This window comes from Meleagris gallopavo, chromosome 7 (genome assembly GCF_905368555.1).
Source record: "Meleagris gallopavo chromosome 7, MGAL_WU_HG_1.1, whole genome shotgun sequence".
Classification (NCBI taxonomy): Eukaryota; Metazoa; Chordata; class Aves; order Galliformes; family Phasianidae; genus Meleagris; species Meleagris gallopavo.
The window spans coordinates 34,246,583-34,270,991 of record NC_139410.1 but is presented as its reverse complement, the minus strand read 5'-3'; the positions used below and the strand labels follow the sequence as shown (position 1 = coordinate 34,270,991).

General features: G+C 39.3%; 1 protein-coding gene across 12 annotated transcripts in view; it reads right to left on the bottom strand.

Moving 5' to 3' along the window:
* The window catches only part of MBD5 (methyl-CpG binding domain protein 5), a 130,249-nt gene that overhangs the window by 79,782 nt on the left and 26,058 nt on the right, over positions 1–24,409 (bottom strand). For all 12 annotated transcript variants that reach the window (XM_085227883.1, XM_085227888.1, XM_085227889.1 and 9 more), the window contains exon 2: positions 5,087–5,184. The gene's annotated coding sequence lies outside the window, so the exon portion shown is untranslated. The remainder of the gene's footprint in view (positions 1–5,086; positions 5,185–24,409) is intronic.

Sequence of the window (24,409 nt, the reverse complement as noted above, 5' to 3'; positions counted from 1 at the left end):
ACTATCTAATATCATGGACAGAAAAAATAAAAGAAACCAAAACCTTCTGATGATGTGCAGGTCAGTGGGACTGAATGAAGCTAGCTCTCAGGCAACTAATTCAAAATCCATGGGAATGTACATCTAGTGTTGATAAGAAAAGGTATATAACAAGATGAGTAATAGAACAGCTGTTCTATTAAACTACTGAGAGAGAATAACCTCAGTATCATAAATTTTTGCATTACCTACAGATTTTACATTGAGATTACAATTAAACCATTGAGTTTGGTTCATTTACTAACAAAAACAATGTCTGAAGATATTTACACGTGTTGGGGTGTTCTCTAGTGCAGTGTTACAAAATGGAAAGCCTTTGCAGTGGGGAGTGTTTGTTTACAGTGCGTTCCAATGAAACACCAGCCTGTATTTGATCTGGAGAGAAGAAAAGGGGATCACTGAAAGCAAACTCACTGCTCTGGTGAAATGTGAAACACTTGGCAAAAATATTCTGCTAAAGCAGAGAATGCCTTATTAAATCAATTATATTTAAAACATACACTACAGTTTGGCTCTAAAATGTACCTAAAAGTAGTGATATTATAGAGTAATAACACATAAATATATTTTTTCAAAAATTTTGTAGAATTAACTTTCAAATTTAGTATGTTTTTTTTTTTCTCCTTCCTTAAATTGATGATAGCTTAATTGCTTTGCATCTTGCATTACAGAAAATAACTTCTACTTTCACAAAAAAACACCATTTCATAATAAAAGATGGAGAGACATGGAGAACCGAATGCTCCCAGAGAAACATCAGGGCTGTGAGAATGACAAATGGGTTCAGTTTTAAGGAAAACTCTGGAAAAGCTGTCCCTCAAATCTGGACCACAGGCTGCTCCAGAGAGAAAAATGATGCAGCATAACACCGCTCCTTTTCTGTCTTAGAATAATCGCAGACAAAACATTAGTAATGACACAGTTCTAAGAAAAACTATTTAGGGAAGGACTGTGTATGCAACGCATATGTCATATGTTACATGTCATATGTAACGCATATGTCATATGTCATATATTACATACTTCAGCATAATAAAACAGTCTCATAAATTCTGAAGGTTGGATGGTGAGGCCTGGTCTCAGAGTTAAGCAGCTCAGAAAGTTCTCAAAGCCTACATTACATGGCATGCAGCTGGAGATGGCACATGGGACTAAACACACCTATCATTTTATTGCCCAATATGAAATTCTATCAGGCTACGAGAATTTTCCACGTACTGTTTAAAAAGATAAAACCAAGCAACAGATGTAAGCCTCACTCATACTTCTGAAGCTTGCATAACCAGTCTATTTTATTAATGCTGTATTTCTCTGATAAATTTTTGCTCTCTTCTATGTGATTAAAAAGAAAAAAAAATGAGGACTTGTAACATGTAATTCTGTTTTCTTTCACATGTTGAAATAAATAGCACAAATCAATAAGTGCCATCTCAGTTTATGGATGAGAAAATCCAGTGTTCATGCTAACACCACTATATGTGCACTAAAAACGCTCATAAATTCCAGACTGTCTTCTACTACACAATCTAAGCTGTTTGAAACATACGGTTCTTGAAATGTACAATTTCAATGCATAATTGCACTCCAGAAAGGACATAATTTGGCAGAAAGTTGCCTGCTGTTCCAGGGTTGTATGAAACTTTCCAGAACAGCACCAGGGGCAGAAGATACACAGAATCACAGAATGGCCCGAATTGGAAGGGACCTCAATGACCATGAATCTCCAACCCCCTGCCACATGCAGGGCCACCAACCTCCACATTTAATGCTAGACCAGGCTGCCCAGGGCCCCATCCAACCTGGCCTTGAACACCTCCAGGGATGGACGGGGCATCCACAGCCTCTCTGGGCAGCTGTTCCAGCACTGCCAGTGCCCACCTGCATGAACGTGCCATGGGGAAACAGGTGCAAATCTGGAGCCAGAATGGTATTGTAATCTGGGAAAGTATGTGAAATTAGGGAAGAATGGTACTGTGCAAGAATGGATAATGAACTTGGAAAAGAAACTAGCTGACATCAGAAATTACTTGAATGAGAAGAAAATAGAGACAAGGCAGACCTACATGACAGAGAGATGGGACGAGAGGTGTGCGGGAAGCTGGGGTATGATAAAAATGGCTCAGTGGGAAGCTAGATACCAAGAAAAATGGAAAAGGAAAGAGGAAAAGAAAAAGCAAGATGCCTAGACCCACAAACCTTCCACTTCCTACACTTCTCATGAAGAGCCATTGCTCTCGCTCTCTTCTTGATGAAAGAATCTTCTTGCAGCAAGTACCCTGGGGATCTGCAGCTCCTGAAACAAACTCAGCAAAGGGCTGGCAAGGAGCTCTTAGAAAATATTTCTGCAGAAGGTTTGGGAGTCACAGACAGGGTCCCTTTTGTCAGAAAACCTGATGCTAAAAAATACATTAAGGAACAAAAGCAAATTCCTAATTCTATCTTCATAGCAAGGTTTGAAAATTATACAGTACAGAAGTTCTGGAACCACACACAGAACAATTAAAAATAACAGATAGCTCCATACTGATTAAATGACACCTATGTAATGCAAGGATTTCCTTCTAAGGGGAAAAATAGCATGTTATCATATAATTAAAGACTGCATGATAATGTGCAAGGTACAGGAGGGTGAACCAAGGTCACTAAGGTTTTGAAGCATTAAGACTGCAAGCACAGTAATGCGTATTAAATACAGAGAGCCCCTACATTTAAAAATAGATCAAATGAAATAGAAACAATGCGTGCATGCACCTACACAGCTGTGATCAGTCTAGTAATGGTAGGCAAAACAAGAACAAAATAAAATCTAAGGTATTTAAAGAAAGGGCTAAATGTTTTTCTTTTCTAGTTTTCTGAGCACTATCCACAGGTACGCATTAAAGCTTCAGGGAAATAAGCAGTAAAACATTAACCTTGCAGACACAGTTTCCCCATCCCAGTTTTTCACACACAAAAAACATTTCTTCTTAACCCAAATGCTAACTTTGCCATTTACTCCCCAGTCTTCCTTTACCAAGTGTGATAGTTCCCCAGTTTAGAACAACTGAAACATATTCAGAGGCTACCCTTAAAGGAAACAGCAGCAACACCACTACAAAATTTAACCTCAGCATCACATAGGTATAAGTAATCTCCCTCAGCTCAGTACTTTCATATGAAAAGGGTCTTCCATTCTGGGGGAAAAAAAAAAAAAAAAAGAAAAAAAAAAGGAAAGAAAAAAGAACTGCCTTCATTTCTTTCTTAATTTGAGCCTTCCTCGAACAAACAGCTACTGTTTGTATCGTTTGTTTCCTTGTTTTAGGTCATGTAATTCAGTTATGCATGCCACTCTTTTTAACTCTTTCCCATCTGCTGTTCTCTTACTGCTTCATCTAGAAGCTGGGAAACCTAAAATGATTCCAAATCCAATGGAACCAGGGCTGCCTGAGCCCAGACACATCTGCCAGCGTCCACTGCATATGGAGCTGAGTCACATGCTGTTTCAGTGCCCTTGCAGTTAAATGCGGGCTGAAAATCCCACAGTAGATAAAGGAAAAAAGAAGGGGGAGGTTACATACAAATCCTCTGACTTATGTAAAATGATACTCATCAGGAAGTTAAACAGCAATACATTACAAACGCTACAGAAATGAGGTACTTAATATGGAAGCAACATGTACCCTGACCCTGCGTGTCCCAGCCCTGATCCTCTGTCAGGCCAAACTGACACTAACAACACAGTTCCAAGAATTTTCTATTCATGCTGCTTGAAAAATCAGTAATAGAGATCTGCAGAACAAGCTCTTTCCCAGCTGATCCCAGCTGCTCAGACATGCATAAAGGGAGAAAATTAGTTCTGAATGCTGAGCAAACTTTGTAGCAAGTGGCTCAGTTTTCACTCTACTGCATCAGGTGGTGGTGTGCTGCAGGTGAAAAGAGTATCAGTAACATCATGGCATCCTAACAACACAAGATTTATTCTTCAAATAAATAGCCAGTGAGAGCTATTCAAAGTTCAGATTTTGTGAACTAAGTAGCTTATTAATCTCCATCCTCCTATTCAAGAGCATTTCACACATTTCATTTTGAAAAGCCTAAGATGAAGTTGCTCTATTCGTAAGTTCAAAAATGAAGCTGTACCCTCATTTTGGACTTGCCTATTAAAACAAAAAAAAGGCGAATATGTAAATTTCAAGTGAATTAAAGTGCCCCATTAGGAGTTCAATTATATTCTGAAATTACATCTTAATTGGTTTGCTCATAGATGAGCTGTACAGCTAACCAAAAATCTACTACCATATAATCATCCCTAAATTTCAGATATTGCCACACATTAAATTAACAGCAGATAATGACTGGGAAAATTAGCTCTATTGCCACATCAGAAATATTCTCTCTGTGTTACCTCAAGTGTTTATATAGTTAGTTTCATAACAAATAGAATAAAAATCATACAGATAGAACTCTTGCGCGTCTGACATTATATTGGTCACCAGAAGTCCACACACTCAAAATGAATAGTTCAATTAGAGCTCATCTCTCTAACTAATTAAAAAGATGTTACATCTCTAATATCCTACAGAAAACTTTCACAGACTGGCCACTGTTTTATTGTGTGCATTGCCTTTTTTTTTTTTTTAAAGTTCTGCTTAACTTTCATTTTTTGAGAAATAGTCTCCATGCTGAAATACTCTTCAGATTTCAATACATAAGGTCACTGGCTGTGACCAGTATCACACACAGATACTGCCAATGATCTATGGTGCAAAAAAAGCTTCTTGATGAAGAAAGAACAATGAATAACATTACATTGATAACGTATTAAAGGGAGAAATAAATGAGCTAAGGATTCATATTCTTGTAAGTGAACAGTGGAAAAAAACCACACCTTTCATATAGCTTATTTTTAATATGTGAATAAATAAGCTAAAAAGAAAAAAACTTAAAACTTTCGGAAGCAGAGCCAGAATCCTGTACTCCTGCTGCTGTTTAATTATGGTTAATATGTTATTTTTGAGGACTAAAGCACTACTTATGTACAAATTCACAATACAGACGTTTTACTTACCACTGCTGCCTGAAGGAAATAAACTTCAAAGATCTTGTCTGTAAATGACGTATCCTTCAGTATTTATACCTCCAATGATCACCATCGTCAGTAAGGATCTGAAGAAAAACACCACAAAAAAGTACACCCAGGTTAGCTGCAGCAAGGCTTGGGGTTTTTATATCTTGTGTTTACTTTTTGAGAAGACACAAGGTAAAATTGTGAACTGCATGCAATGCATGAGTTTATTAGGTGCTGTTAAAACCACATAGCCCCACAGCCAGTACATGGGAAGGCATTTATCTAGCTGGGGAGTACAGCAATTCATCCACATCAATATAGTTAAGATGCAATACATCAAATTTAGGAAATCCATTGTTATCATATGAAAACAACAACAGTAATCATCCCATGGGTTAAAGATTACAAAAAAATACCAGAATAAATTGCAAATTAACATTGAAGCATGCTATTTTACATGCAACAACAAAGCAAGCAGGCAAAGTTAAGCCACCTCCCTAAACTCTGGTAAGCCAAAACACAAATAGCTTAAAGAAACCCCCCTAAAGATGCAGGACCTGCTCACTGCTACATGCAGCATTAGGCCCCACCGGTATCCCCACAGCCTAACATATGCTGCATTACTTCTTTCAGTCCACATTTAGCAACAGATGTCATTAACTAGGAGGCTAATCAAGTCAGAAAGCTTTCATCTTGTAAATAATGTTACCCTCCCCTCAGCTGGTTCCATTTGGGTTAGCCTTTCTCAGGTTACGGAGGAATCCAACTTGGAGCAGAGGCAAAATTGCTCCAGCTCCAGCCAGGGCTGACCAGAGCAGCAGTGAAACTCAGGCCAGCACATGCCACTCATTCATACTGATGTTTTCAGCATTATTTATCTATTTAGTCTTTCATCTGTTAGCAAGCTGGGAAGATTTATGTGTCAGCAGCCAGGACACGTGGAAGGTTGATAAGAGCACCAGGTCCCTCAGCACACCAGAAGTCTTCCATAGCTGCTTAAAGCCACCTCCGAGAGCAAAAACATGAAGTTACTGCAGTTCATCTCTATGAATGGATATATGCTTTATAGTGCTTTCTCTGAATTCTTCATGTTTGTTTTTTTTGTGAAATAAATCCTACCCCTCAGCTTCCATTGGCTCAGAACACAAAACTCTCAAATCGACCTCTTCCTCCAAACAAGTTATTGAATACTTACACTTCCTTTCTAATGCCTCCAAAATTCTAACATCTTCATAGAAAAATAAGTTTCAGAGCAGTCTCTGAAATAAAATTGCGCAAGTTACCGGGGTTCCACTAGCTCTTTTTTTCTAATGAAAAATTTGAAGAAGAAATTGGATGTACGCTGCGCCCTGACACTTGCCAAGTTTGGAGTTGATGGGTTGATATGGAGGAAAAATTCCAGCTAGAAAATGACCCTCAGAGTATTAAAAGACTGCTGTGCAGGAACTGAAAGTGCACTGCCACAGCTTTCCTACTGTGGCTCAGGAAAGGGCTGAGGGGCAGGAGAGGGACAGAACAGTGTTTCCAACAGCCCAAGGCTGCTGGGGCACCCTAAGGCCAGCAGCAGCTGATGAAGGAGGTAGGCAGGCACCACAGCCAGGTCATTGACTGCTCTGCCCTGATACAACACCTTTCTACCTTACTGTAGGCAAAGAGAACACTAAACCTCACTGAATTCCACGGACTACTTCTACCTCAATTGGCCCACGAGTCATGCAGACATGATGCACGCTTTCTCTGTTAGTTCTGCCTGTCCTTTACTCCTTGGATATGCCAAAGCAATCCAGCTAGAGGACTACAGGGGTATGGAAGCCAAAACAGCATCCATCAACAGATTTGTTTAATAAGTTCTGCATGGCTGATGCTTATCGATGGTTGCAAAGCAAAAAGCAAACCTTCCAACAGGCAGGTCTTGAAATGCAAGCTGCACTCAGACCTGAAGCAAAACACTGTTTCTTACAGGGAGAAAATGAAACATGGAGCTACTGCAGGGAAATAAAAGCAACATTTCTTTGCGCCATTTTAAGCTGTTATTTTCAAAGTGGTTCCCTAAATAAAAGGGACTTTGCACGTGTAATATGGTGTGAGGCTTACTATCAATTGCCCACTAAACTCAGCCTTCCATTTTCTTACACTGAATCACACCCAAATCCCCCCAAATTTTTTAATGCCACTTTCTTTTGCCTGTTGAGTAACTCATTCTCATTTGGTCTTTGTATTAGTAGGTTATACTTTTTTTTCCTAAATGTTGGCACAACCAAAATCCATATATTTCCACTTCACTCCCATTACAGATGTTATTTCTGAACCAATTTCATCATATTTCTCCCACACACAACTGTGATTGTAAGGATATCGTTAGTTTTGTTCTCAGAACCCCACAGACTTCTGGAAGGAGCTGGAGAATCGCATTAAAGGGAAAAAGTTTCTTCTGTGTTGAATGGCATTTCAGAGGAATCTCGTACATTTCTTGGAACCTGTTGGTTTAACTGCACAGTACCCAAGCATGTGGTTTTTTCCTTCACATGACTTTATCATCATCTTAGCAGCCAGGATTCAATGTAACCCTGCCTTCCACGATGTGAATTTACCAGTGAAATTAAAACATTGTTTCTCTTTAGAAGACATTATTTGTAGTAACTGATTCACGTACGTTGTCTGACACTGACACAAAGGACTCAATGCTACATGGCATTAGAAATAAATGGACAGCCACCAAGAAATCTTCATGCAGACATTTTCCATCTGAAGGAACCCTATATTATCTTCTCCTTAAATCCTCTAGCACCGTGCTTTGAATGTTGTTCCTCTAAATATCTTAGAGTATGAAGAGTTGGTTCTACAAGATTCTGCACACTAGTCTGGTGCCAACCCACAAAGCATATGTCTCTGCTCAAATGTAAGAATCTGTTTTGATTTTCTTTTTTTCTTTTTTCTTTTTTTTTTTTAATTTCTTCCTGGGCTGAAGACAAAGCATCTTACATAGATCCAATTCAACATTTAGTTATTCTTCTGAGAAACAAAACTTTCCAAACCTCCAAATACACTTTGCTAATTTATTCCCAAGCAACAACTTCAAAGAAGCTAAACCATCTGAACACATCACAATAAAAAAAAGTCAATGCCCATAAATCATTGGGGAAAAATAATACACTGGTTTTAGACATTATTTTTTATGTTTGTGGGTGCTATTAAGTCAGCTTTATTTTTAACCTAAGCATTTTATTGCACAGCTATGTAAAAACATCAATATGTTTTCCTAATGTTGTTAGCTTTCCGTTTGTTCCAACTGGAAATAGTTCCTGCGCTCTATTTCTGTATTATTTGGGGTATTTTCCGCTATAAATGCTATTGACACAGCATTAAGTATTGTCCAGACATTTAACAAAGTAACAAACTGAAAATTACGGAGTAGACCCCCCCAACCCCTCTATGGGATTTCATAGGAAAGTCTCTGGTCCCAACCAGGTGAAATCGCACTCATCTTTCAGTCCCAGTAGCTGCCTGCATCCATTGCACATCAGGAGTTTGCTTTTAATTACAGTGTCACAAATGCAAACAAAAGACACAAAAACGTCAGGAATTAAATATTTGCATTTGCTTCAGCAATCGAGCTCCTTGAAAGAGCCAAATTTTGCACAGGCATAAATCAAAAGTAACTTTGATGGAGTTACATGTCTTGCTTTGAGTTACAAGGGTGAAAACCATGCTCAAGCTTCATACAGATGCTTGGGTATTAAAAGAAACCCATTAGTTAGAACAGGTGCAAAATTTCAGCCCATTTGCTTTTAGATAAGGAAACACACATAAGAGGCACTGCCACAGAAACACTACAAAGGCTTGCAGTCTCCATCAGTCATCTGCCTCTGGGAGGTATGTTTTTGCAGTCTTACAAAGATTATTCTACCGTAAGCTAAATGTACACAGAAAACATTAGAAAACAGTACTCACAGTAACATTCCTGTGTACAGCTACACAAAGGTAAAGCCTTTTCTAAATGTCTTTTTTTAAGTGCCAAATTTAAAGAACTGGTAGATTTGAAAGGCGCTGAGCAGATCTTTGTTTTCCAGCTTCTTGCCCACAAACAGCCACCCCACACACCCCGCATCAATGGGATGAGAGGAAAGCAACAGCAACAAGCACTGCACAGAACGAGCACAGATCCCTCCTCTTCCTCCTGGTTTGGGATCTACGAGATGACTGACTTCAGTTGCAAAGGCACACAGCTGGAAATGAATTCAGAGGAAAACCATCAGATTTCCTTTTTGCTTTATGATGCAGAGGAAGGCAGCTTCAAAATTTAGCAGTTTGAAGGAAAAAAATAAATAAACCAGCAATCAAACCAGAGACCAGCAAGCAAGAACTAATGTGATAATTTAATGGACAACTCCGCTCTAGTACCACTCTAAGAACAAATTCTATCCTGTTTTTAACTGTTATTTACCGTTTTATAGACACCAATATAACAGATCCTTCTCATTAGCATTAGAGAAAAAAGATGTTATTGTAAGTGTAAGTTTAAAAGCTTCCTTAATTCTCTCATCAGCATGTGGCAGAAGGTCAGCCCTTGAGAAGCCTCCAGCAATACCTAGAGCTTTGTATCTTCTGTACTGAGTTACACTGGGACTTCACTCTCAATACAGTAAAAATTCCAGTGCTATTCAGAGTTCTGAGAAGCAAAACAGTATTTCTAGAAGACTCGTCTAACTACATTATAAATAAGTCCCATTTCTCTTCCAAACACAGCATCTGTAGTTCTTTCCTTTAGAGGTTCCTTACAAATATTTCTATAGCAGCTGATCTCTCCTTGAATCTCAACAGTAAACCTCTACAATTAGTAAAATTCTCCATGGAGAGTAACTGTCTAAAGTGCAGCCATCCCTGGAGAATCATAAGGCTTTCAGCTGCACATCGCAGAAAACTATAACCATACTTGAGCCTACACGTGGCATAGGACAAACTAAAGAAAAAAAGCCAAAAAACACCCAAACCCAAAAGATCTTATTAACCCAAACCCAAGGAAGAGTGCTTCCCTCACCTCTGTCCTGACAAGCATTATATTCTGCTGCAACACCACTCAGTAACATGAGAGCATATCTAGACTTCCCTTGCTTAGTCACCTACAGCCAGAGAACTTTATGTTCTGATCTTATACCTCATTCAAGAGAGCAGGAGAAAGCTCCAGGATCAATTTATACCTCCAGATCCCCAAATTAGGCTGCCCACCAATGTCTGTACCAGCCCTGTGAGAGGCAGACCAAGTAGAGAAGGCATAAGGGAAGTGGAGAGGTTGAAAGACCAAAGCATAGAAAACCAGGCAAAAAGGCCTTGATAAATTATGGACATTAACTCTTACTCAATTCAAAAATCTATGGACTCATGTCCATATAGTGTTGCACTTCATTACTTTACAGTATTTGAACATATTGCAACATGCATCCTAATAATCAGGGCTACGTTCTTTCAGGTAACCTCTGAAGGAGTCAGCAGTTTTCGCAATGCTTGTGCAATTGTATCAAATATTTCCTTCAAGAAACTTTGCAGCAAAAATTAAAAATAAATAAATAAATAAATAAATAAATAAAAACAGTGAGGCTTCAGTGTAATATTATGTATTTAAAAGGGATTCTGAAGGGATGACAAATGCTGAGTAACATGACTTAGTGAAGACAGCACTGAGAGATTAAAGAGTCTGAGACCATTTGGTGATGGTGTGAAGGAAGGCTGGACCTGCAGGACTTTTAAAGAAAACACAAAGCTTAAGAAAGCTTAAATCTGCTGCAATATGCGGAAAGTGTATCAGAGCTTAAGTATACGTATTTGAAAATGAAAATATTTTAAAAAGCAGAAATTGAATGCATTGACATAAATCCAGCATTTACGTGTTTTCAAAGCAAAGCTTCAAGTCAAAGTAATGAGATCTATCCACAGCTCACCCAGGTACATTTCTGCAGACCAACATATTAAATTAAGAACCAAGTGATCGGCCATACGACCTCACCGAAGGTGAAGCATCAGCAAATTTGAATGATCTCTCAAAACACCATTTTTGATCATTTTAAGATTTCCGTACATCCAAACGAAAATAGTTCGCATCTCTACCACCACTCATCCAAACATCCAGCATACCTCAAAGTGGGATTTATTTCCCAGGTCACGTGAGGATGGCAATGCTGTTAACTTACTAACAAAAAACTGCAGCAGAGTGATTTAGTGCCCTCCTCAAATGCTTGGTACAGGTGGAAACAAAATATAGGATTGTAGATTTTGTCAACTGTAATCTTGTTGGTCTCACACTGGAAAGATGGTTCAAGTTCTGTTGACAATGTGAAAAGACATAAATCAAGAAAAACGAATGAAGGGATTATGAATATTTCCTAGTTGTTATTTCTGGATTGAAGATAGAAAAATACTTTTTGTAACTGTGCAAATATTACTGGGCTTTACAGTGCAACAATTCTCTTCTGTTTATATGGATCCACAAATATTCACCTCCAATTTGTGGCAGCTGATATCTCCCTAACAGCATTTTATAGCCCCAGGGCAGTCTCTGTCTATAGGAAATCTGTAGAGAACTGATGTTACAGTAATAACTCTTCTAAACATAGAAGTCAAGTCTGAAGGAACTGCATTATAGTAGATAGAAAAGCTTTAGGTTTTGCGTGAATATTTCCTATCAGTATTCATAACTTACAAAGGTGTTATAGGTTGGACTGAAGTTCTACTTGTGGTCTGTGTTGAGAAAACCATGTACTGACACACACAATTATAAAATAATTAGTGTTCTTGAGCTTTCAGACACGGAATGCCACTAATCATGCCACGGAATTCAAAGTGCAAAGAGGACTCTACACAGCACGTAGAACACTGACATCTTTGCAGACTTTCTTTGAAAACAGAAAACATGGCACAGTGCTGAGCCTCAACTGTTTGAGGAAAAACCCACCTCCAAAATTTAATTGCAAACATTTAGGGGAGGCAGAAAATGCTAGAAAAGTAAGAATGTATGAATCTCTGATGATTACACAGCAAAAGAAAAATAAATCCATCTCTCTTCAGATATGCCACTTGTTTATTTTGTCTTTAAAGAACTGAAAAGGCAATCAAGTGCAACAGAAAAATTGTATTAATTGGCTGATATTACAAGGGTTGAACAGAAGTTCAACAGTATCTTTCCATTCATTTAGCTGTGGCAAAATTAGTGCAAACTGCAAAGTTTTGTACCACGTTTTGGATACCAACAGGCAAAGTCACAGAATCACAGAATCACAGAATGGCCTGGGTTGCAAAGACCCACGATGCTCATCCAGTTCCAACCCCCTGCTGTGTGCAGGTCGCCAACCAGCAGCCCAGGCTGCCCAGAGCCACATCCAGCCTGGCCTTGAATGCCTGCAGGGATGGGGCATCCACAGCCTCCTTGGGCAACCTGTTCCAGTGCCTCACCACCCTCTGGCTGAAAAACTTCCCCCTAATATCCAACCTAAACCTCCCCTGTCTCAGTTTAAGACCATTCCTCCTTGTCCTATCACTCTCCACCCTTGCAAACAGCCATTCCCCCTTGTGTTACCAGTGCTACTCTTCTGTGCTCCTCCTGGTCACTGTAACTGACTTAACATACATTATACGTAAGTATAAAACACTAAGTTTATATACACTGCAGTAAGCCTTGGTGAAATTGAAAAACTCCTGTCTCAGGAACTTACGTACTAAGAAAACTAAACTAGTTGGACTGACACTACATGGGAGCTTCAATGGATCTGTAAATGTCTTATTTATTCAAAGGAACCAGAAGGAAGGGCCAGGAAATCTGTTTCTGTGAAATCTTAGAATTATAGTTAGCAGGTTATTAAGATTTTTTTTTCTCCCTGCATTTCAACTTCAATATTCAACTGCTGTAAGTGCATATAATTTCTCAGAACAGAAAGTATTTTTGTCTAATTTTAACACCTGCAGCTTTACAAAGGATTTCCCAGAAACAAATTAAACCACAACTGCCCCCAAATCCCATCAGATTTAACAGACGTGTATCTCTATCTATTAGCAATGTATGTTCACCAAACTGAATGCCAGTAAGACTACCTATAAGAATTAAAATGTTTTTTAATGCATGTATACAAATATATAAGCTTGATCCTACTTTGCCAGGCCTATACCTCCCCAGTGTCTGGAAAGCAAGATGGACAGAAGGGCCGCCCACCTCCGAAGTGAATGCACTCCCAGCTGCTGCCAGGGATACCGGAGCACTGCAGGTTCTGACAATGGGAAAAAACAAACATGAAAGGTAAGGAAGAGCAGATGAAAGCTGGGGACATGCCCTAAATACCAAAATGTCTCAATTGTCTGTGTGCTGCTTTGAAGGAGAACCCTAGAACACAGGAAAGATTTCTATGAAGACAAAGAATAGCCATCAAAAGCATGAATTAAACAGGAAATGACAGAAGAAAGCAGTTCAGTAATTGGTCAGGTAAGCCACTGTATGCTTTGCTTTTGCTTCTAGTGATGATAGAGAAAACTGGAGACAGCAATCTTTTTATCCTGCTGTATGCCTTAAAGATCCATATAATTAATATATATTTATACATATAAAAATACACATATATAAAATTTATACAGATACACACACATACGTATAAACCTAAACATCCATAGCATGTTTAAGCTCAAAGTATGGACTATACCTTTTTCTTTTCCCTCTGCTAACACAAAAAAGATCTGCAGCCCTCCCATTATTATGGTGCTTTTAAAAAAAGACTGTATGCAAGTAACCCATTCTGATTGATTGCTATCAGGAACAAGAAGATCATTTTCCAAAACTTCATTTCTTCCTTTTGCCAAACTTAGATCAGCTGCTATTTAGTTGATGATTTAGGAGCATTCACAAAAGGCATCAGTAGCAATTTAGTCACATGGGTCTAATTTAATAAAAAATACCTTGTAAGATGATTGCATTACGAACAGAAAGGAATTTAGCTTCCTTTTCAGCTATGTATGCAGCATGTGCAGATCTTTCCCATGGAACCTACAGATCATTCTAAGAAACTTCACAGATGTAATAACACAGGTTGTTCTTTTTTTAAATACCAAATTTATGTTGTGCTTGCATTCTTCCTTTGCTTAAATAAAAAAAAAATCTTATATCCTCCACTCCAGTGCCGTTTGGTTTTTTTGAAAGAAAGACTTTCTAGACATGTTTTGTTGTGTTTTTTTTTTTTTTTTTTTTTTTTTTAATAAGGAAAAAATATTTCTGGATAGAATTTATGGTTTTCTCTTACCTCATTTTCCCTCCAATATATTTGGCTGCCAGATTAACGATATTGTTTCTGTGTGTCAAATCTACAGCACCATTTAATCAGCTTAGTTCGATTGCAATTTTGCAATATTAACGAAGTGGACTTGGGCAAGAGGTATGGAGTATCTGCTTCTGGAAGGCTCTTTCTTCTGTAGAGAAAAGTCCATCAACTGCTAAAGGACTTGGCTACAGAAGGTAACTACTGAACAGACTGAAAAGAGATGCCTCTAATGCAGCTTTAAATATTCTAGCTTCAGCATGCTGTTCCTTGTACTATTGCTGCCTTTATCAGTTTGGTCTCTGCCATGATCCTTTCCATCTTATCACTGCTATAAAGACAGTCTCTCCCAGGGACAGCCTGATTGCTTCAAGGGTCTGAGGAGCCCCCAGCATCACACGGCACGCACACATGATGAAGTCAAAAACAGATCAGAGCAGTGCTCCCCTCCTGCTTGGCTGAAATGAGGTTTGGAAAGTTTCATAAACAAAATGACCTTGATAATTTTTTTAAGACATCTGGGAAAACCATCATCATCACAGGAGGAATGACCAGGATTACATGGCTTAGCTTCCTTAGTGCCCAGATGTAGACTCATAGAATGGCCTGGGTTGCAAAGACCCACAGTGCTCATCCAGTTCCAACCCCCTGCTGTGTGCAGGTCACCAACCAGCAGCCCAGGCTGCCCAGAGCCACATCCAGCCTGGCCTTGCATGTCTGCAGGGATGGGGCATCCACAACCTCCTTGGGCAACCTGTTCCAGTGCATCACTACCCCCTGTGTGAATGTATCTGGTGTACAGTTTGTCCCTTCTCACCCACCAGCAGAAACAGCACTCGCAGCAGACACTTGGTCGTGGAAGGAATTGCTAAGACAGGTTACTCTCCAGGAAAGGGCAAGATGAAGTGTCTGCATCTCACAAAGACTCCCAAGGGGCAGCAGAGGCTTTTGAGCCCAAGGAAAAGTTGTGTTTTAACTCTTAGCAAGATTTAGTGATTTTTGTTATGCAGGAGAAAGTATCACGTAACATCTCCGAATACAGAGAAAATTCCAAAGAGGTTTGGAGCTCAGGCTGTCTCCGGCTGCAGCCAGACTGGTAGCAAAGAGCTGTCAGATTAGCAAGGTTCAGATGGAATACTGCACTGAGAAGTGAAAGAAGCAAAGGAAAAGCAGCAAGTATTCAGTTATCTTACTGATAATAAGGTGATAGTGATGGCGCTAATGATTGCACACAAATTTACAAGGCTTTCATCTTAGCTAGAACACACAGGAGTTTCTTCACAGACACATTTTAAAAAAAAAAGCTTTATCTGCACCATTTCACTAGCCCACAGATGCAACATCACCAATGCCAGCAACTTCATTCTGCAAGAATTCCATGGCATTGGAGATAATGTTAAAGGAAAGATGTTTTAGACATCAAAAGCCACTGTCAGCTAAGAATATCTGTGTCAAAATATGACATTGTCAAGAATTACCACTTATTTAACCCATTTCAAAGCTTAACTTCAGGATTTTGGTTTATTTCTTTACCTCCTGTTAGCAGCTATCAACCACAAATATCCTCCTTGCTTTCTTACAATGATTCTAATCTCCAATAAGATAGGACAATTTACTGCTGGAATTGCCATCTGGATCCTATTGGTGATAAATAAAGGGGCAGCATCAACACCCAGCCAAAAAAGAAAGCAAAACTCCAAGACAAGCTTTATTTCTTCCAGTTTTCCTCCTTTCTTCTCATCCCAATGCACCCAAACACGGTTTTTCACTCTCTCTTTTTTGCAACTTATGTAGAAGTAAATCCTGAACTACCCAGCTCCTTGCACTGCAGCACTGCAACTTTGTGCCCTGAGATCTGGGTGAGAAAGGTTGTGTCTTTGGCTTGGTGAAGCTGCACAAGATTCAGGCATCATCACGACAGCTCCAAGGATTCACATTCGTGCCTCAAAAAATTTAATACATTCTTTTATATACGCATATGAGATTATTTTACATAGAGTGGTTAAGCTGAAGGAAAGAAACAGGGAAAAAAGAAAAAGGAATAAAGGGCCTTTGTCCTAAAACAGTTTTTTCTTTGCTTTCTTTGGAAGAGTCATCTAAAAAACCACTACTGTTGCAGAATGCTCTTTCATGACATTTAGCCTTAATCTTCTCTTTCTTCATTTCACTGCTTTATTTCTAGCTATAAGCCCCTACGCTCCCCCGAATATTTCCTTTTTATCTTTAGTTATTTACAATTTCAGATACACGTAGGCTGTTAAGTCTTGCCTTGCCCGTTCTCTTTCCTTAGCCTTTCTGTAACACCATTTCCTTCTGAGAACAGATGTAGGAGTACAGCAGGCCTGGCCCTGCTGTAAGCCATGCAGCCAGAGATGCCCCTTTTAGGACCTCAGTGCAACCCACTGAAAACCTTCCTATCTGTTTCCTCATTCCAGACTAGGATGTCTGAGGCTTTGGTACTAAAAGGCTGCAGGAAATACCTGGATTCTTCATCTGATTATAGCAACCTCTGCACAGAAAATAAATGCAAACATCAAAATCTTTTATTTCAAAAATAATGCCAAACAGAAATCTCAGCCCAACAACAGTGAAACAAAATCCTATTCACAAAAATTCAAACCATTTTTTCTGTAGAAAATAAATACGTGAAAATATAGTTTTATAAGAAACCAGCTGAGATACAGATCTGTAAGTTCATGGATAATCCTGGCCATCTGATAACACTTATTATGACTATAAAACCCAACATTTCTGATCAAGAAAAGTCAATTTGAACAGAGTAGATGTTGGGAAGGACCTGTGAAGGCTGCAGTCCAGCTTTTTCCAGACAGGGTCCAACAGGGCAGGATGCTCAGCACTGGTCAGCCAAGTCTCACACACCTCCTGGACACATTTATAGCCCCTCCAGTGACCCATCAGCACCACGGTAATTTTGTTTTCCTTGCACCCAACTAGAACGTTTCTTTTCCACCCAGTGCCTTGCCTTTCCCTGTGTAGCACCAGCACAAGTTTGCCTGTCTTCTCCATATCCTCCAACCAGGTGGAAATGTACATTTAGAATTCCCTATCCCTGAACGACGACCAACTCTGCACTTCAACTGAATATACCAGCAAACCCACACATCTCTCCCCCATTCATCTTACAGGTAGAAAATGGGCCTCACTTACTGCTGAAACGAAGCTGAAACACACAGAAAAACTGTACATGAGGTGAACAGAGAAAGTTTAATAAATCTCCTGAAATCCAACCAACAGCTCCATTTAGGTATTTCAGATGCTCCTTTCACTGCTCAGTACAACTACACCTTAGCATGCAAATAATTTTCAGCTGCTACTGCCAGCTCAGCAGGGGAAGATTTAAATCTGGATTTTCTTACTTCATAACTTCTCATTTCTTGGTTGTCAAGGCCTGAGATATTCTGAATTCCATATACTGCAAAAGCAAAAATTACTGCCAACCAATTTCTCTCTCTCTCCCCTCCCCCTCAAAAAAAAAAAAAAAGAAAAAAGAAAAAAAGCCATACTTTTTCAAATGATGTCCTTTTAAGCAGTTGAGGTTACAGTGTCCTTAACAACACTTTGAATTCCTCCATAGTCATAAGGATGCTGCACCAAGCCCAGCTGGCCTCCAGCCTTCCCAGGGCATCTGGGCACCAGCTGGGATCTGGGCACCAGCTGGGGTTTGGGCACCAGGGTGCTCTTCAGAGCTCTCTCTATCCAAAGGACTTTGCATACACACACATGCAAACACCTCTGGCTGAACCATCACTCAAGATTCAGCCCATTTTCTGTTGAAGTTTAGGCAGTGTTTCCACAGTCTCTTGGTCCTCTTGCATATTTGGTCTTTCTCTGATGATGCTTCCCAATTGTGTTTGGTAGGTCTGCCTTTTTGCTAGTGTCAAAATCATTAGTAAAAATACTTACAAGAAGAGTTAAGGCTGCTCTTGAGAAACCTTTGTTAATGTCACGGTATCCTGACTATTCCCCTTCCAGCCACACTAATAGTGATTCTTAAAGAGCCTTATTGAGATGGGTAACTCCTGTATCTTCTATATATTTTGTAGTTTAACTAGAGATTCTAATACAGAGTTGTATCACAGTGTTACCCTGAACTATTTTATAAGAATGGTACTGTTCTTAGCTGAATGGGAATTCCCCATGGAGAATAACACAGTCTAAAATAACTCCAAGATGTAAATCTGTCATTTTTTCCCCCTGGCTGCTTCCTTTCTATGTTACCAGCACACACCAAACCTACTTGAGCTTCCCGAAATGCCTCCTCCTAGCTTCTTTCCCAACACTTCCCTTCCACTCTATTCTGGATTACTCAAGAATATCAGCTCACTTTCCCAGAGACTCTCACCAGAGAAGTGCATGGTGGGGGTAGATAATTTTTAAGGTCCCTTCCAACGTAAGGTCCTACACTGGAGGAGGCAAGAAGAACTGGAGGGCTGGTGCACACGGCCATTCCAAGAACCTGCCTCCCTTGGGAAGGTATTTCTGACATGCTTCTTTGTATGCCAGAAATATCCATCTTTACATTCCTTAAATCATGCAGATGTCCCCATGCTCTTAAAGACAACATGCTGAGTGATCAGAGCCCAGAATACAGCCAAAGGATGTTGTGGAGGACAGAAGTATAACTGCCTTCCAAGAGAAAATAGAGGCTAAGGACTACAGATCCATTAGTAACTACGGAAGACAAATGATCTCAGTCCCAGCCTCATTTATAGATGCCCTTTACTCTCATGGCATTATAACTGGGGTTCTGATGATTGATGAAGAATATCTCCCTCTGATTTCTGCTTCTCATCTTTTTATTTCTGCATTTTACATCAATATCAACCTTATAAACTAAAAATATTATGACTACCTCCTATTAGTCTGGTAACAGTTCCTCACATTAGGAGCCTCTTGGCCTCATGCACTTTCAGTTCCTCTGCTCAATGTGTTTTCATCTTCTTTCATCTTCTCCACACTTAATCAGTTGTGCTACAGGTGGGAGCATTGAAGCATGCTCAGTCGCTACTCTTGGGTGTCAATGGAGTACACACATCATTTATTTTCCTCCACAAAATTGTTAGTGATCTTGCATCAAACAGATACCAGGTTCTCACACACACCAAAAAAGTATAAATAAGTAATTGCAAAAGAATAAAGAAACAGGACAAAGCCTGTTGGAAAAGCAAGAGACCTGCAGGATGCTCTCAGCCTGCTGCAAGGGATGAAGCCTCAATGGATGGGACCAGCAGCCCGAGCTAGTATGACTGTCTGCCTGCAAAATCCTAGCCAAATTTGCTTCACGCCTGTATTTTAATCTCCCAGTCAGAGTGTTTGGCAAATATGCTTAGAAGAATAAAGCTCTTTCATTGGTAATTTCAATATTGCTTGGTTATAGGTCTACACATTTGCTGGCAGAAATTCTGCAAAGCTAAAATGACTTGATAGATGAGAAGAAGCAAGACTTGACCCCAGCTACATGAAGAGAAAAGAAAAATCCATTACAATATTAAAATGAAAAAATGGTGAATGTTTGAGGAAGAGTGGGCTGATTTTTTCATTTTATTTTAATAGCCAGAAATTTCATTCATGGATTCTCCCCTATTCTCTGAACAAACAGGTCAAATTTTGAGACAGTGAGCTCAGAAACATCGTAGCAGATTGAAGGTCCTGCTGGATCCCAAAGTCTACAGCTACAACCCATTATCAGCCTTCCCATAGGACTGGCTAAATCCCAGAGAAGTAATGTGATTTAGAATATATAGCTGTAAAATAGTACAATTATATGCATAAAGCATACAACAACTCAAAGCAAGTAAAATATTCACATGTCAAAATAATTCCTGGATCTCCACGAATCTTCACTGGTTGAAATAAGTTTTGTTCATCTTGAGATGGTGTCCAACTCAGTCTAGGTGGTTAGATTACTACCAGGTAAATTCCTACTGAGATAAAACAATAACCAACAAAACACACAAACCAAAACCACAGAGAAAATGTGATCACATGGTTTAGTTTTCAAAGGTACTATTTCTAAGTTCATTAATGCTTCCAGGATCCTTCATTTAGGGTTACCTGACAATTAGGTAAAAAAACCTCACAAAATACTATATTTGGGAAGGTAAGCACCATTTAAATAACTGTTTAAAATTACCTTAGTATTTACTATTTACATCAAATGCTGGTACAAGCAAAAACTGGAGCCCACAAAAGAAAAAAAAAAAAAAAGGGCAAAGAAAGGATTTATTACAACGTTTAGGATAATTATGTGACTAACAATTGCAAAGCATCAACATGTTGAGTAACACAACATAGACTTGTTCAAATATGTAAATACGTACCTTGTAAATGTGTGCTTGAACTTGTAAATAAGCAGATTAAATAATGGAAATGAAAGGCAAAGTACTATTAATTATTAAGAAAATTAGTATTATCAGGTATAGCAAGGAATAGTTATAAAGGTATCAGTTGAAAAAACTGGAAAGTGAATGTGTTCAAAGGTTTTGAACACAGAGTGAGCACAGGATGTTGGTACACGGGGAAAGAAGTAGTTAGAACAGGTAACAATGCAGATTATCTAGGAGTGACATTGAATTGTGAGTGTAGAAGCACAAATGACTTACAAGTTTAGATACACTGAATACTTTTTATATTTATAAAAGCTTCAGATATCTTCAGAATGGTGTTTTCAACGAAAGGAGTTATAATTCCAAAACTAACAAAGAAGTTTCATAAAAGGCTGTAAAAACACGTGTGGCAGGAAAGAAGATATCAGGAAAAAAACAAACATTCCCTGAACCAAAACCACATGGCAGACACTCACCAAGTGCTAACAGGCTGCTGAAACACCAGGAATAGAATTGCTCGTTGGAAGAGACTCTGAAGAACTTCCCAAAACACAGGATCTAGGGATGAGCCCCTAGGAGAAGTCACACGAAGAACTATAAAAGCAACCTCCTCCCAGCTGGCAAGGTAAGACATGACCATGTGCAACTTATGCTGTGTTTCCACTTCGGTCATTTTTCAAAGTAAGTTAAATCCTTGTCGTATTGCTGATGATGTGCAGCAGCAGAACGTAGAACTGTCCACCAACAGCACCTTTCCTTTAGGGATGCTCCACCGACTTCAAGCATACGCTGCTGGCTGTCACTGCATTTCAAACTACTTCTCCTAAGAAGCCAAGCCTATCAGTGCACATCAGTGATCTGCAACTACTCCTTATTTCCAGAAGATTTCATAGCAAGGGGTTTCCTACCATCAGCCCCATCCTGCACTACTTGCATGGAGATGGAGGTCCAAGGAGAGCCATGTTACCATTTGCCTGAGCACGTAACTGAGAGCAAACCAGCATTAAGTAGCTGTCATCTTCAACACAGCTGACTTGAAAATCAAGCAGACTGAACTGCACCACACCTAGGAAGGACTCAAAACTAGACAGGCTGCTGGGAGGCCTTTCTTCAGCACGAGTTTGAGCACAAAGCCCACCTTTGCAATATGCAACCTGGCACAACTGCTATGGGCTCCCTGCTGTTAGCTGATGGAATGCAGATGATGTGAGTTCTTTAAATACAACCACTCGCACTTTGCAGAAGTCAAAATAGACTAATTTGTATCAGTATGCTCACATCCAAGTCCAGAAGTTTCATAATAGAGAGAAGTACCTTATTTCTATGTTCATCATTGGAATTTAAAAAGTAAAGTTAATCCAAAAATGCTTTGGCTGTACAAGAAATTCTGCCTTTAGTCAATGAGAAACTCAATGAATTAATGAGCAGCTTTCTTTTAAGCAGACACTCAAAATTTGGTAATCAATTTGTGACTTTCTGGATGTATTTCCAGCCTGCAGGAAATGATGTTGCTTTCAAAAGCTACTTTAAAAAAAATTTCTGGATAATACCCCAAATATACTCTCATCTGCATCAACACAACTCTGAGAACACTCAACTTTCAAATGTTGACAAACGTGAATTTTTATTACAACTTTTCAGTTTTTTTCCCCTCCACGCTACAAAATTAATGACTGAGAACTTACTGAAGGTATTGGAAAGTTTAAAATATTGGTTTTGATGAAAGTCTTTACAGGTCAAATTTGCATACAACTACTTTCAGTTGTTCACTACGGAATGGGGGAGAAGGGCAAGGAGAACTCATCCTATGACCAAATTTATGTTCCTCAAATGCGTTTCGTTAAATTGCTCTGATATTCTTTGAAATTGCCACTTCTCAAATGTTATCATATGTGAGAAATTAAGTGCATAGTTTTGAGAAACATGAAAGAAACTGATTCATCTTTTTAAAAATGGAAATGACGTTTACACAGATGCATCATACACCATTTATTCTGACATTAAAACCGCAATTAAAATCATTCAATTCTGTGAAGCAGAACAACCTTCCGATAAAATCTGAAGTCCCAAATTGGAATTCATTCAGAAAAGATCCCACCTTTCTGGGACTATAATGACCGCAGCACAATACTGTGGGTCAGATCCTTCCCAGTGCCCCCTCCCCTCAAACTGACACGCTCCTGTGCAAGGCAATGGAAGGGCAGCAGCAGTTTTGCCTCGTACATGGCCTTCTGATTTAATTACAGATTTTTCTTTTATCACTGAAAGTTTTAATTACTTTTACCAGACAGTTAAGTGAGAGAAGCGAGGTGTATCTGCAGGCTAAATCTCTCCCAGCCTGCTGAGTGCTGACTGGGCTTACTGCCCCGAGCTGGGATGGACGCTCGTCGTACAAAGGTATATTTTAACAGGTCTGATGAAACCATCAGTGAGCTCTGGAAAATGCCCTGCTTTTGTTTGTTCAAGCACAAGAAGAGAAACTGGAAGGAAATGCGCTGCCTTCGGATGGCACAGGATAAGATGAAAGCACTGATGATGGACTTTTCTGCTATCTCTGCATTGACTGTGGGCATCATGGCTGCTGGAGCTATGTAAAGTCACCTTTCCTACAGAGATCCTGCTTAACAAATGGAGGAAGAACTGCAGCAACACCCACAACTAAGGCTTCTATAGGTAGTGGCTGTGTCACTGCATGTACTGCTGCTAGTTAAACTTTTACTGGGGTAGACATGACTTTGACAAGGATAATTCATCTGTAAACTGCTGTATTCTATTTTGATTTCATATGCATATATTTCTACATATACATATATATTTATTACATTATATCCTATTAGTTGGTACTTAGCTAAAAGAAGAAACTCAGTGTTTTCTGTTTTGACCACTGCAGATGATGGTTTCAGGTTGAGTAGGTCCATTCCAAACAAAGAAAACAGACTGGATACCACAATAATCCATGGGACTCCTTCCATACCCACTACCTACCAAGACACCGACTGTTTCTAAAGTTGGTTTACACATGTATCATCCATTTACGAGACAATACACTCTCAGTACCAAGAATTGCTCAGTTCTGAGGCTATCCAATGGAAATAGGATCCTATTTCAGATTCCTGTAAGTTCCCATATCACTTTTATACCTGTTCAAGTAAAACTGCATGAAAACTCAGTGTTATCAAAGCAGAATGTTTAATGATGCCTTATTGTTAGTGATAAATGAAGCCACAATAAAAACTGTTTAGACTGTATACTCTAGCTAGTAAAATTATTATATATTTGTACCCTTGCTTTCATAAACCTAAAAAAGGTTCGTTTTCTGTATTCAGCCTCACTGAATATAAGCTCATGAAAGTTTGTTATTCTTCTTAACCCAGCAGTATTCCCCAAAATTACAGTACAGTGAGATAACAAAGACATTTGATACAAAGCCCGCAGTGCTGTGCTCAGGAAACAAGTCTTGAAACTGGAAGAGCACAACTTGTGCACAGTGACTGACAAATCCTCCTCATCGTCAAGCCCCTCAGAGCACACAGCCAGCTCCAATGTCACCCACACTAGCAATAGGAGATGGGGAATGGCCTTGGGTTGTGCTACGGGAGGTTCAGGTTAGGTTTAAGAGCAATTGCTTCTCTGAAAGAGCAGTCAGGACTGGCACAGGCTGCCATGTCTCAGAGCTGTGGGGATGTGGC